The sequence below is a fragment of the Teleopsis dalmanni genome, chromosome 2, assembly GCF_002237135.1.
Source record: "Teleopsis dalmanni isolate 2A chromosome 2, ASM223713v2, whole genome shotgun sequence".
Taxonomy (NCBI): Eukaryota; Metazoa; Arthropoda; class Insecta; order Diptera; family Diopsidae; genus Teleopsis; species Teleopsis dalmanni.
This window is the reverse complement of record NC_051847.1, coordinates 781,162-795,710: the sequence shown is the minus strand read 5'-3', so window position 1 is coordinate 795,710 and position 14,549 is coordinate 781,162. Positions and strand designations below refer to the sequence as shown.

General features: G+C 33.8%; 1 long non-coding RNA gene across 2 annotated transcripts in view; it reads left to right on the top strand.

The window, feature by feature from the left end:
* Positions 1-14,549, top strand: part of LOC119685718 — a 106,209-nt gene that overhangs the window by 79,082 nt on the left and 12,578 nt on the right. For both annotated transcript variants that reach the window (XR_005252822.1, XR_005252821.1), the window contains exon 6: positions 10,315-10,601. This is a non-coding gene — a long non-coding RNA (uncharacterized LOC119685718). The remainder of the gene's footprint in view (positions 1-10,314; positions 10,602-14,549) is intronic.

Sequence of the window (14,549 nt, the reverse complement as noted above, 5' to 3'; positions counted from 1 at the left end):
ATTTAACTAAAAAGCTCTAGCGAAGGCAGCATTAAAAATGGAAACAAACTCGGCGTCAACAACACATGTAACGACATGACTGAGTGCACGCCCACAATTACACACATGACACTTGCAAAAGGGGCGTTCAATACACAGTTCTAGTACAATGTACGCTAGGCGGCAGTGACACTGACTGTTGCTGCTCCATGTTGATCGCTGTAACACTGCCATGTAGTAACTCTGTGGTAACTCCTCTAACGAAACTACCAAGCAGTAGTGAAAGGAGCAAAATAAATAAAAATTTATATCCACAATTGCAGCGTAAAAGTTGCAAATTATATGACGGAACCATAAAGAGGGAACTACGGAGTCCTTCCAAAACTAAGTTCAGTTCTTATTGAATTTGTTAGCCTTTCTCTGTACCAAAAAGTTTTTCTAATTTATTTCCATTCCGAAATGATCTATGCTTACGCTGCAAATTCCAACTTCGAGTAATAAAACTGCAATTGCAATGCAAGTAAATTCCCGCAAAGCGAAAGATTTGTTTCCTTTCGCAGCATAAAAACACATGTGCATATATCAGACCCTTTACTGCCATCGTATCTGCAGACGCACCCACATATCAACAGTCATCCCACTCCGTTGTTTCATGCGAGCTATGTCGTGTGTGTAATAATGACGTTGATGTTGGAGCGCGTTCGTTAGTGCAAGGAATCCGTATTAAAATTCCAGGAAGAATATTTGCAAAGTCTTCCAAATATTATGCACAAAGTTCTATCGAAAATTTAAGCTCATTAAGCATTTAAAAGTAGTTTCGAGAATTTTGTTTCATGTTCTTAACGACTTTCAACTGAACAGAAAAATCAACAAATTTCAAGAGATCAAACGAGTGCAATTTGAAAGCGGTAAACTTAAAAGGTTCCAACACCTAAAAGAGCTTTTGAATAGTTGAATGCTCGCATCATCCAAGGTGTTTATTTTACATTTCACTCAGAATAGTTCCTATTTGTTTTCACTGATTGAAGTTGAAAAATGCAGAGCGGCGCTTTGCAAAGTAAAATTTTTTATTCAAAAATTAGCAATGAAATTAATGAAAAGAATACAAAGTGATTCCAAAAAGGGTTTTGATGAATAGATTTTTAATAAAAATTTAAAGGGTTCTAAAAGCAGAACTGAATTAAGCCCTTAGCGAAATTTGAAAATAATGAAAAAGTCAACATTTTTTACTCAATGCGCTTTCTTTAAAGATTTCTCACTTTTACAAATTACATATGTCACTGAACATTAAAAGATTTCTGCCATTTTAAATTTTTAATATTTTTTAATGATTTGGAGAACAGAAGAGATGTAATCGCCTAAGGTTAATAAAATACTACACACTTTCCTTTTTTATAATCTTTTCAGCATTTCAACTTTTCTCATTGAACGAATAATCGCATAATATAGATATATGCATTATAACTTTTTTTTATTTTGTCTGCAGCCAATTGAGAGCAATCTGCTGACTTCCGTTTAGTTTTCACACCGATGTACTACTCTAATGGTAATACAAAACGGATTCAAAGATCCCGGTTTTAATAAAAATAAAACAGAATGAAAACATACATCAAAGGATATATCGAAAAGCAGATCAGAAGGTTTCGCTTATATCATATTGACACTAATGATAGCATACAATTTTCTCTCTGGAATATGGAGCTTCTCTAAATTTCAAAGACTCTAAATTCAGAGACAGGCTTTTCTCATATACGCTTGGTATCAGTTTTACCCAGTATCTGGGGTTATTTCATTGCTGTGCATAGTTCCGTAAAGGTGAAGAAGTCAAATTGCTTGCTATTGCAACTTGTACACATTGTTTTGAGTCAAGTTAAAGAAAACAATTACACAGAAACTTTGGCAAAATGCAAAACTTTTTGAATTGCAGTTACGCATCGACTTTAAAGTACATAAAATTTGATATGTTCATTCGCCGCAATTGCAGCTTTAGTTTGCGTTTTTATCGAAGCAACTTTGTTTGCCGCGCTTTATTTCAAGATGCAGAACGGGCATGGCGTACAGTCGCATAACGTACCGTGTGGTACTTATGTCAAAACTCATAGAAACAACACCCTAACCAACACCCATGCAGGCAGCCCGCAACACTAAGAATATGCACTAAGAATTTTTGAGTTTAATTATTTAGTTGCGGCAATATAGCCGTTCAAATGAAATATAATATAAATAGTTACCACTTTGCGAAGTTGAAAAGTTCTAGTAGCAAACTACTAAAATAGTTTCTAATCGTTGACTGAAACTGCTTGCATGCTACTTCAGACGCTTCAAAAACGCTTGACTTGTGAGGAATATGCCATTGTGCGCAACCCAACAGCCCCACTTATTTCACAGACCTACAATCGCCTATTCGGTTGAAGGTGAAACTCCCATTGTTTCATTATGTGCGACTTAATGCATTGCAGTAAAAATTAAGCTTCATGTAAAACTTTGCCTCATCATAAAAATTTCCAATCATTTTGGTACGTTGGTACTTTGCCACAAGCCTGGTTTGGGTAAGAAGTCGACACGAATGCACTACGTCTTGGTACGACTCTCCCTTAGAAGAAAAAACTTTTGCTATTCTTGTGTATCTTCAGTTATTTTCTCGGCTAGCATTATTATTATCATAATTGCATAAACTTACAAAAACTGTCTTTTATGCATTTAAGTTTTTCCTTCCGCTCAACTTTTTGCATAACTCAAGTTATTTCCATTTTCATGAGAATTCGAAAATCTATTTTAAATTACAGAAAGAAGCAGGCGGGGACACACGGCATCTAAACGAGCGGCGCGCATTTTAATTATCAGGCAACATTGCTCAGTAAATCTCCGCATATCCTTGTATTAGCGATGTCGCTGCGAAGGCGGGTGTCGAAAGGAAAAAGTTTTAACTTTAATGTAGGCGATAATTAAGCCGAAAACGAATTTTGCACGCCGAAATTACGCCTGACTTAATAAGGCAAAGTGGTGTTTCGGGCCACTTTTACTTGCAATAATAAATTCCAAGTTATTAGTTCCAAATTTTGGTTATGCAAATAAAGTGAAAATGAAGACTAGCCATGTCATTATTTCAGCATAAATATTTTGCACGGATCGCTTTATCAGGCATCTCTTTTTAATTTCACATAAATTCTCATGAAATAAAACTGGTTCCTTAGACTGAAAGATATCGCAGAAATGCAAAAGTACACAAGTCAGAATAAATTTCTTAAAAATCGAATACAATACATGTACGGTCTTAACAACGGAAACGGAAAATGCGTCAATATCTGCTCTAAACAATTAAACAAACCAGCTCGAAGGTGAACTGTCAGTGCTTTATTACGTTCCCTTAAAAAATATTGAAACTTAAACGTTTCCTATACAATAAATACGAAGGAATTTATGGAATCAGGACATTGAAGGTAGTCGTTTTCATCTTCTGCATGCCAACAAATAATAAAGTGGTTAAGTGCTTTTATTGGGAAATTCTGTGGAATTTTGGTTATGTTTTGGTAAGAAAGTATTTGAGTTGAGAAGTAACATTTGTTTACATTTCTGTATAAATGAGAAGACATTTACTAACAATTCTCGATGCATATAAAGAAAATCATGAACAAATTATGCGGCTTTTGTGTTAAAAAGAAGTCTTACCCGTTTTTGAGAAGCGTTGAATAGAATTCAAATAAATACAAGAAAGTTGAACTCTTGTATCTTTCGTAAAGGAATTGTAATTAAATAAAACAAAATCACTAAAAATATGTTACTTTTGCTTGAATTCCCAACAGCTTTTACCTTTCACACGACCCGAGCACGTTTCGCTTAATTGCAGGAAATTGATTGCTAATCGCTATCTTTTGCTTCCATAAGTTTATTTGCATTTGAAGTTCTTTCCGCAGCTTTAATTTCGGTAGTTACTTTTCTAAATTTTGTTACCTGATTTCGACTCATTCTTATTTAGATTTCCGTTTTCAATTTATTTTCATTTTCATTTAAAAATACTTAATTTCTATTTTCTTGTGTTTTTTGTTTTGTGTTTGCTTAAAAATTTATCAAATGTTGAAGCGCAAAATAATATTGCCACCTACTTTCTGCGAACGCCTCACTAAACAAGCAATTGATGAAGCAATCAACCGGAAACGGATGCCTTACTTTGTGCTGAATTGTGCTGTGTTGTACACAATTTCATGCTATTTGTTGCGCCATCATCACTGATTCGGCATTCACGTCTAACATGGACATCACTACTCAGAGAAAGAACAGCGACAGCAACAACAACAAAAACAACTGCAAGATGAATGGAAAAGTGCTATGTAATCAACAGTGTTGCCACACCGTCGTCGCCATATTGCGCACTATGATTTATTGTGAGCTCAGCTTGCACCACATACGCCCACTTTAAGACATCTCAGTTGTGTTAGAACGCCTGCAACATAATATCAGATACTTAGTATTAGTTGCTCGCCCTGTATCCTGTTGCCAACTTTCAAATAAAAATGTCAGATTTAATTCAAGTGCTTGGCTGGCTTGTGGACTTTACCAGATTTTTTCCATTTTTTAGTAATGACATAAATATCAGTACAAGTGGATATTATGCAGCTATAAATGCGCTATATCTTACTGGAAAATCATCTTGGCGCTTTTCTTATTCTATAAATATTGCAACTTTTTCATGAACGTGTTGTTGTGGATAGTAACAGAATTTATAAATATTTTGTAAAGTTGATGGTATCACAGCTGCACATTTGGAAAGACCCATAAAAGGTCCATTATTCTTGTAGATTAATTCTTTTTGTTTACGACTACTGCATACCTGTGTTCACCACAGATCGGCAGTTAGGCTTATGACTGATGTTGTACTATTTCCTCATTTCATGCATCTTTTGACTCGTACAATATTTCCTGGTTCACATATGTCGAGTGTTTTCTTGCTTTAAATTACTCGTGCTTAATTCTTATATTAAGCTAAAAAATAATACAGTTCGAATATTTTTAAACTAAATGTTTATTCTACACGTGTCATAGAAGCACAAAAGTCAGAGATAGAAAATGAAATTGCAATCACTTGATGTACTGCTATGCACTATACAATAGTCATATCAGTCTAAACAATTTTGTTTGTTCATTTTAATAGTCATAGCAACCCATAACTGCATTTCGGCCAAACGCAGCAGTCCTCTCCAGTCGCCTCCCCTGTTTGTTCCTGCTGTTCATATTCCCTCAACTTGATCACTACGATTTCTTCCTGTAACTGCTGTTTTAAATACCCTTCTCGCTGGAGCACAGTCATCAATTCTCAAGATTTGACCGAGCCAGTGAAGCCGCTGGATGCTAATTCTCATACAGCTTGTATAAAGCTCATACAGCTTGTAGTTTATTTGGTTGACGCAGACGACGCCAACTCCTAGAATTCCAAAGATCTTGTCAAGAAGTTTTCTCTCGAAAACTTCCAGTGCTACTTCAACATGTTGTGACAGCGTCCTTATTTTTGCGGCATACAGCCATACAGAAGCACAGGCAGGGGCAGAGCTTTATCGAGAGCCCATAGGCTCATACAGCTTGTAGTTTATTTGGTTGACGCAGACGACGCCAACTCCTAGAATTCCAAAGATCTTGTCAAGAAGTTTTCTCTCGAAAACTTCCAGTGCTACTTCAACATGTTGTGACAGCGTCCTTATTTTTGCGGCATACAGCCATACAGAAGCACAGGCAGGGGCAGAGCTTTATCGAGAGCCCATAGTAGCACCTAATGGTAATGGTAACTCTTCGCCTATTTTTCGGCCTGGCATCGTTGTTGTTTGTTACGGCGGTGGCAGGTTAAATAAAATCATTTACATATTCAAAAGTATTGTCGCCAGATACACAGTCAGTGTCGGAGAACTCACAATAACCAACATATACTTCATTTTGTTTTCATTCACCATTAAGTATGATTCTTCAGAATAATAGTAGCCGAATTGTATGAACATTTAGCTGGAACCTATCGTTCTCACTACCTATGAAAACTTTTAGGTGTTCTATGTTATTTATATAATTTATGATAAAACAAAGAATTTTATTACGCTTTCATCGTTTATAACTTAACCGCTCAATATATATGTATTACTTAATTATTTTATGAGCCAATTGTGGTGCATAAGCCGCTATCATACTCGCTTTCATTGTATATTAAAAAATTATATCTAACACTTATACGACGGGGCGTACGGCCAGCGTGCAATGCGGATGCCACTTTACGGTTGTGGTATTTATTTACGTCAACGGTGATTTGCTTAAATATAATAATTTTTTATTGTTGTTTCTTGCAGGCACAACAGAAACGCGCGTTTCATATTTATTGTTCTATAAATATTTAAGCGGATGCTTTGCATGGCATGCAAAATATTGATCATACGCTACGTTGTACGTTGCAGTCCTACGTTGGCTGCCGCGAAACCCATTTAATTTCCCGCTTTTCGGTTTAATTCGGCAAATAAATAAAGTATTACCAATATTAAAATGCCACTTAAAATTCTAAAATAAATCATTTAATTGATTTTAATGTTTGGCATAAAAATACGAAAACGTGGAAGCAAGTTTCGTTTCACGTTCCAAGGCAAACAAACAAAAGTTATTCTTTTTTTCAATAAATGAAAACACGTTCAATTTTGTGTTTTTTCATTGAGATTTTGTATTGAGTTTTTGTTGTGGAGTTTGTATCGCTTGCCGTAATTTTATTGTGCCACTCATGCAATAATGCAATAATGCAGCTTAAATGCATGTGTGCATGTGTGCCGTCAGTGACATTAAAACACATTTAATAGCTTTACAAATCAAAGGCTAAAATATTGCCAGAAATTGGTAGTTTCGCTACTACAACAAAAACACAAACAACAATAACAACTACAGCGATTGCACAGCGTTTACAGGAACGGCAACTATTTTACACAATTGTCCCAGGGTGAATGTGGAAGAGTGTTCTTCACCGCACCGACGTGTATGGTTAAAGTGGCAAAAGGACATTTCATTTATAATTTATCGAAAATGAGCACAACAGCGCATTTGTTGGCATTAACCCTTGTGTGTCGTACAACGCCAACTTGGCAGTTTTACGATTTTTACAATATTTTATTTTAAATTGGTATTGGAGTTGGTGTTGGTGTTGGTGTTGGTGCCACTTATATATAGGCAAATCCATTTGCATGCCGTATCCACATATCATGGCTATATGCTCATTTATATTTTATATGATAATAAGCTACGAGAATATCTTTTTAATTTTCATTTAAAATGCATTGCTTGAACCTGTCGTAAATGTGGCTGCTGCTTCTCCCGTTGCAATTCAAATTACAGCTGCACTTACCGCTCCACTTGCCACTGCAGTTGCAGTTGCAGTCGCAATAAAGTATCTACGTGCCACATGCATTCGCACATATCACAGCATTTAAATATATGAATAAAAATGGCTCTTTGTTATTTTTTTGTCACTGCAACGTGTAAAACGCGTAAATAAACAAAAACACGAAAATGTGTTTATTTGCGAAATGAGATTTAAATTAATGTGATTTGTTATTTATGCCGCTACGTGACTGCTTTTGTCGTAGCTGCTGCTCTGCTTTTGCCTTTTAATTACTAAATTAGTGTTAAGGCATAGCCGAATTGTAATAATTTAAGTTTATCCCTTACATTCGAATTCGAATTCGAATTCACTTGTTTAAGAACTGTTGTTTGTTTGCCATTTTGCTTCTGTTCTTTAGCAAGACCCCTCATCCTTTCTATCATTCATTAACATCATTAAAACAATTTTCTTGCTTCCTTTTTTATCCCACGCCAACTCAGTCCAACATTTTAACTCAATTTCAAACTCGTTTAAAATTCTAATTGATTTCAAATACATCAATGCGCTGTCGCTTTCGGTGTCCTTCTGCCATTTTGATGCAATTTACAAGCAAATTTCCCAAACTTAAAATCATTTTATGCCAAAATTTTATCTCGAAATCCCTAGTGTTGAGCTGACAATACTGTTGTATTGTTGTTGTTTTTCGTTATTGTTTTTGTTGTTATTGTTGTTGTAACTTGTAACATTCAAATACAAATTCATTGAAATTGATTATAAATTGTTGCTGTCAATAATTTTAATACACAATGTCTGTCATTCAAACCTTCCTCCACAATATCACAAACACAATTCACAACTAACATCTTACGCCTAACCCCTGTATCCACAACTACTACTGCACACATCACATATAGTGCACAGCCTCGCAGCGCCCTTACACTTGCTTAATATTCGAACTAACGAACTACACAAATAAGCATATGCAAAGCGATTGGAAATGCTTTGTCCCCAATACAATTTCCATTTGTATATGTATTTGTTTAGGGGTTCTTGTATATATGTATGTATGTATATGTTATATATGTAAGTAAGTGTTTGTATTTTGGAGTGTAGAATTAAGCTCACACAATCAGTGATTGATTGGAATGATTGATTTTTGTTGAAAAAATGTTCAATATTTATTTACTGTACTACAGACACACATACTTTTCGTCCGCCTTCTTTGGTGACACTCTGACACTCTTTGGTTCTCTTATTTGAGTTGAAATTTTTTTGTATGCTGGTTTTTTCATGCTGCTTTTGATCTTCAACTGTTTTTCGTTACTTTTTTCTTTTGTGCTGTTGCACAGTCATTACTTATTAACTAAGTACAAGGGGCGTTTAAATCACTCTAACTTCTTTAAAAGCAGTTGTAGTGCTTCTAAATTTTTATTTAAAAGTTTGTTTATATTAATACTATTAAATGTCAATAGAGAGACTATGTATTATTTAAATATTAAGAGGAGTTCCATTAACATTCAGCAGTCATCTTCACTAACTAAGGATTGTACGTATAAACCCTTTCCTTATTGCAACCTCACAAAATAGGTCAGTGATCACAAATTGCATGATCTTCAATATCAATTGACATCATCAAAACACGTAGTAATAAAAAAATGTGTATCTAATTAAAACCAAAACAGGACGTGATTGTGACACCATCCAGTTAAAACCACATAGTTTCCGCAAACCTGTCTTCAGTTTCATACCGAAAAAAATGAGAAATCTTATTACTAAAATATGTTCTTACTTACTTATTTACTTAAATGACTATAACAGCCCATTACTTACATACTTACATTGTCTTCTTTCACTAACCACCGCTTTCAATATTCTTTTCTCTAGAGTATCATCATTCATTTTCACTACATGATCGAACCAGTGATACCGCAGATGTTAATTCGCTGAATTATACCGACGATAATTTTGCGACGAAACAGTAATAATATAGTTGTTAAGAACGCGTTTGTTCTTATTAAATCGCAAATAGTTATACCACAAAAATGTTAAGAACGCGTTTGTTCTTATTGAATTGCAAATTATATCACGCTTCCAAACACTCACATAAACGCGTTGGATGATATATTTTAGTATTTTTTGTTGACTGATTGTAAACTGCCGAGCACTTAAACTCGTAGTTTTGCTTATTAATCTATTTAAAGAAATGACTACTTCAATTCTTTTGAATGTAATTTAGTCTTTATTTATTTGTATTTGTTTGAGGAATAAGTTGTTACCAGTTGCACGAGTCAAAAACAAAGAGGAAGTTTGTTAGCTTAAACCCAACACAGAAGCTGCTCTCATTACTCTAATCTAGCTTAAAGCTTACTTCATTCTCCTTTTGTTGCCAAACAGCTGTTTACTAGTGTTTGACAACGTTAAGTAGATGAAGTCTTTTATATAAATACTAAAACCAAGATTTACGTTACGGAGATTTAACAATAGTGTTAATCCTAATTATTTCCATGATTTTGATTTAAACTAAAACGAAATAAATGTAGCTTTGCTTTTCCTATATATAAGTTTCTAATACTTTTACTAAACTTTTTCGAATGACCAACATAATATAATTTACAAATTTTATTTTAAGCATTTTATCCCTTTCTTTAATAATAGTTTCATTTATTCTGAAATTTTTAAAATAATAGTTACATGTACTTTATTGATGATCTTACAGAAATAACCGATTGCCAGTGTCCTCATGCAAATCTGCGAAATTTCTTCTTTGGCAGAATTAATAAATCCTTTTAAAATTGTTATAAAAATGTTATCAAATTTAAAGAGTTATTATTCTTACATTTTATTAATAAGACATTATAACGTAAAATAATTTTAAGAAAAATGCTGTACTTCAATAATCTTATAGGATAAGTGTTCGAAGTGTTCGAAACTTATTGATTTATAAAATATTATAAGACTTAAGTATTTATATTAAAAATTCCAATATTTTGTTTATTTTTCAGGTTATTAACTTACTCACTGTAGTGCTTTGCCAAATTGACGGTATAATAAATTCTTGGCTGAACTCATGCAATAAAGAATAGCAAATCAAGAACATCCTTTGATAAAATCTGAATGATATTGTAAGAAAATGGAAAAACTGCCCAAAATGTACAAAATGCCAGAAGACGTTATGCTTAAAAGAAGAAAAGAACAACAGCTACAAAGACCTTAAAGGTGCTTAACTTTTGCGTTCGTGCATTCGTGCGTCTCTAGACGTTGATCAGGATACTCGCCAGAAAGAATTTAGGTAATAATCCAGCATGTTTATTTTTTTACTCGCTCAACTTTACTAACAATCGCATTCATCTATTATTACATATTCCTGCACGATTATTTACATGTAACAATTCTATCTTGATTTCATTTTGATTTGATGCCATGTACGCATCATTGACTATATAACAAAACGAAAATGAACCACTTTCTCTTGTCCCTCATCAGCTATGAATATTTTCATTCGGCATACTAAAACTGCCGACGCACTACGGCAGTCATTAATTTCAATTTTGCACTGCCAATTGAGCGCACAAGGACTTAAGATGCAAACACTTAAAGCAAGCCACGTACGCACTTTTACGCAGTAACCCAACCGAGGATACTGCATTGGAACACAGAATTGTTTCCGGACAAATATTTTTTATTAGATTTTTTTTCCTTATACTTTATACCAGTATATAAACGACAGCACATACATCTCCATGCTTCAAAGTAACATCATGTGCACATTTTTATTAGTGCAAATAGTGTACACTTGTGCGCGTGTAAGTGTGCCGAAGACAAGAATTATTTATTTACAAGTCAAGTGAGCCGAGTACGTTTTTCGTAAATTTATAGCAAATAAACGATGAATTAAATTACACACTTTGAGTGCAGCGCATTATAAGGCTATGTAGATCCAGCACACACGGCACACACCGCTTCCATCTGTGGCCCACATAAAGCGGAACCAGCAGGCCAATTTACGCAAACAAGACGGCACAAATGAATACATTATGACAGCCAGGCTCTGAGCAGGACGTACCAAAAGCAATAAAAAGAAAATTGCAGAAAATTGCCTATAAAGTGTATTTGAATTCGTGATACATACATCCACATTTGCAACTTTTATCCTACATTTTAACAGAACTTGCACTCAAAATTTAATATACAAATTATGAAATACGCAAATTATTCAGAAGAGTAACAAAATTTTTATGCATTTTTGGTGTTTTGATGAAACCTTGAATCAGTTGAAATTAATTACAAGAATCGACTGTTTCGATTGTAATTCCTTAGCTGCTAGCATAGCCAAAAGTACTGTACTGCTCCCTTACTGGTATTACTATAAATTCTTTAAAGGCAGTTTATACTCATATACATAAATTTCATCTCAAAACATATTTGTAATAAAAATTTTCATAAATTATTATTCGTGCATAAACAGAAATCAGCTACCGACTACATGGCCATTCCGATTACTTAAAGGACATGCTCCATGCATGTCAGGCATGTGGTGCGTGCATGCGACGGGTATGCTAATGGCATAATTTCGCTTAATAGCATTGGTGAATGTGGTGTCCGTGACGTGAACATTGAGTGCATACTACACGCAAACACAAAATAAAGGTCTTTCGTCCATCATAGCCAACATTATAATTTCTTAAACATTCTCAAGAATGTCAAAAATCTAGTCAGATTTTTTTTATTTTTTTCTAAGTTAGCTGCTTAGTCCATTATTAGATCATGCTTAGTCATAATTACTGGGGAATCCATAAATGGGAGTCCAGTAATCTTATTGTTGAATTTTGGTTAATTGTATTTTGTGAGAACAAGAAAAAAGAACATTTTTGACAATAAAAAAAAATATCTGTACGTACGTAGTTTACAAATTTACACATTATGAATTATTAGGAACAATATAGAAAGAGGACCGCCTCTGCGATAACTCTCTTTAGGCAGTCAAAGCTCTTTTTAATAGTTTAAACCATAAATGCAAAGAAGCAAGGGAAGTTTAAATAACAGTGTTTATTTATATAAAAACACTCTAAATTTGCGTGTAAGAAATGTTTTTGTTACTTAGACAAAGATTTTTATTAATGTGTTTGTAGTGCTTTTGGCATAATATAAGCTTTCATTAACTGTATTTTTCGATATTAGCAACTAATATTGTCAGAAAAGTGGCTCTAGATGGCTCTAGGATTAAAGTGGAGTAAATAAAAGACGTTAATAATCAAACAAATAACAAGAAACATAAGAAGGATATAATGTATTTAAGATTTTTAAGCAAGTCGAAAAAATAAGCATAAATGGGTGTCGATGGCAAACAATTACTGTGTGTGTAAAGGCAAACTTCCTACAAATTATGGTTCTGTATTTATACCTCATTTTTTATGATGAAATTACATTACTTATTGATCTCATCAAATGCAAATTATTAGTTTTTTTTAACGCTAACTATTCATCGCCGTACGGTTTGGTCCTACAAAGGGTTTTTTACTCTCACTCTAATGAAACTGAAACGAAAACAAGTCGTCTCGTTGCAAATAAATTTTAAATTACTCAATTGCAGTTCAAGCGAAAAGTGTAGCGTACACCAGGACGAGTGCTGGCTGGCAGAAAACCTGGAGAGATGCCGCCACATAAACCCTGCAGAAAGTCGTAAAACTGCGACTGCACTGATGCTAGGCTTTATAATTCATGCAACGATTTACAATACCCCACAACCCTCGTGCAGATTCACACACACCCATAAGACGACATCAATGAAAGGATACACAGAGTACATAAAAATCAAATTTAAATTCCATTGTAGTCCTTGCGAATTATTTTGCATTATGAGCCACTGTCATGTGTACGTATGAACATTTTCCTGCTCACACTCCAACTCCTCTCGCACTCAAACTTGAATACACACGCACTCGCACGTATACAAACACACATATACGCATGCATATGTGTTTCTTTTCATTTTCAAATTTTGCTACATTTATTTTTTGTTTTTTGTTTTCTATTTTTTATTTTTTTATATTTTTATTTCTTTTTTGAATTCGGCAATATTTTATTTTTTATTTGATTTCAAGAAGACATTCTTCGATTTTAAATGCGATTTCAATGGTCGCCGCAGATGAAAAATGTTCATCATAAATTTTAGCGCAACGTGTCAGCCCCCCTCAAAACGCTGCAGCTTATGCATATTGTATGTGGCTTGTATCCTTTTAGGGCGTTTCTTATTTATTTTCTTCCTCAAGTTGAGACATGTTTGCATGTAGCGGTTGTGTTCAAGTTTTTTGCATGACTTTTTGCGTGTCATACCAAACTTGTCTTGTCCGAAAAGGGAAAGGACGAAAACATAGAAATTCAATGAAATGAAAAAATACGTATCGAATTGAAATTGTGTTGTCATCATCAAATTTGTGCAAAAGTGCCCCCAAAAAATATGTCATTTATTTAGTTGAGGAGTTTAAGATACACTCAAAAATTACTTTATTAGATTAAACTTTTATTGAAACATATAAGAGAAGTTCATTTTCAAGAAATGAAAAATTTTTCTAAGAATACTATACAACTCCTTTGAAGTGTTATTAAAAATCTCTTTCTTAATGCATTGAAATTATACAACTACGTATTGAAATTCTACGGACTAGTTTTCAGTGAACCTATATTCATCACCAATTTCCTAGTGATATAACATAACAACAGTGCGTCATCTGGGTCCTTCAGCACAGTAAAGTAAGTCTTAACAAATTTTACAAAAATGAATGTTTCCTTACTTTTTTGATATCAGAATACAATCACCATTAACCTAGTTGTGATGAGTAAACATAAATAGTAATATAAACCAATGTAAATGTTAGTACTTTACAATCAAACCATCGTTGGACATACTCGAAACAAATGTATGGTGAGCCATTCATTTAATTCAATTAATTAAAAATAATATATAAAATGAATTTTTGTTGTTGTACTTTACTACTTTGCGAACTTCTATTTATTTCTGCTGTTAATATAAAACTATTAACCATACACACCATATCTCTTGAATTATTTGTAAAAATTGTCTGGCTTGCCCACGATTAACAAGGCTCTACTGTGCTGTATACTTTAAAACATTCAACGAGGAGTCTATATATAATAGTTCTATAAAATGTCAATTTATTTTTTTCTTATGTGTTCAGTGGCTCAAAACTTACATTAATAGGCTTATGATAAGAGCAGT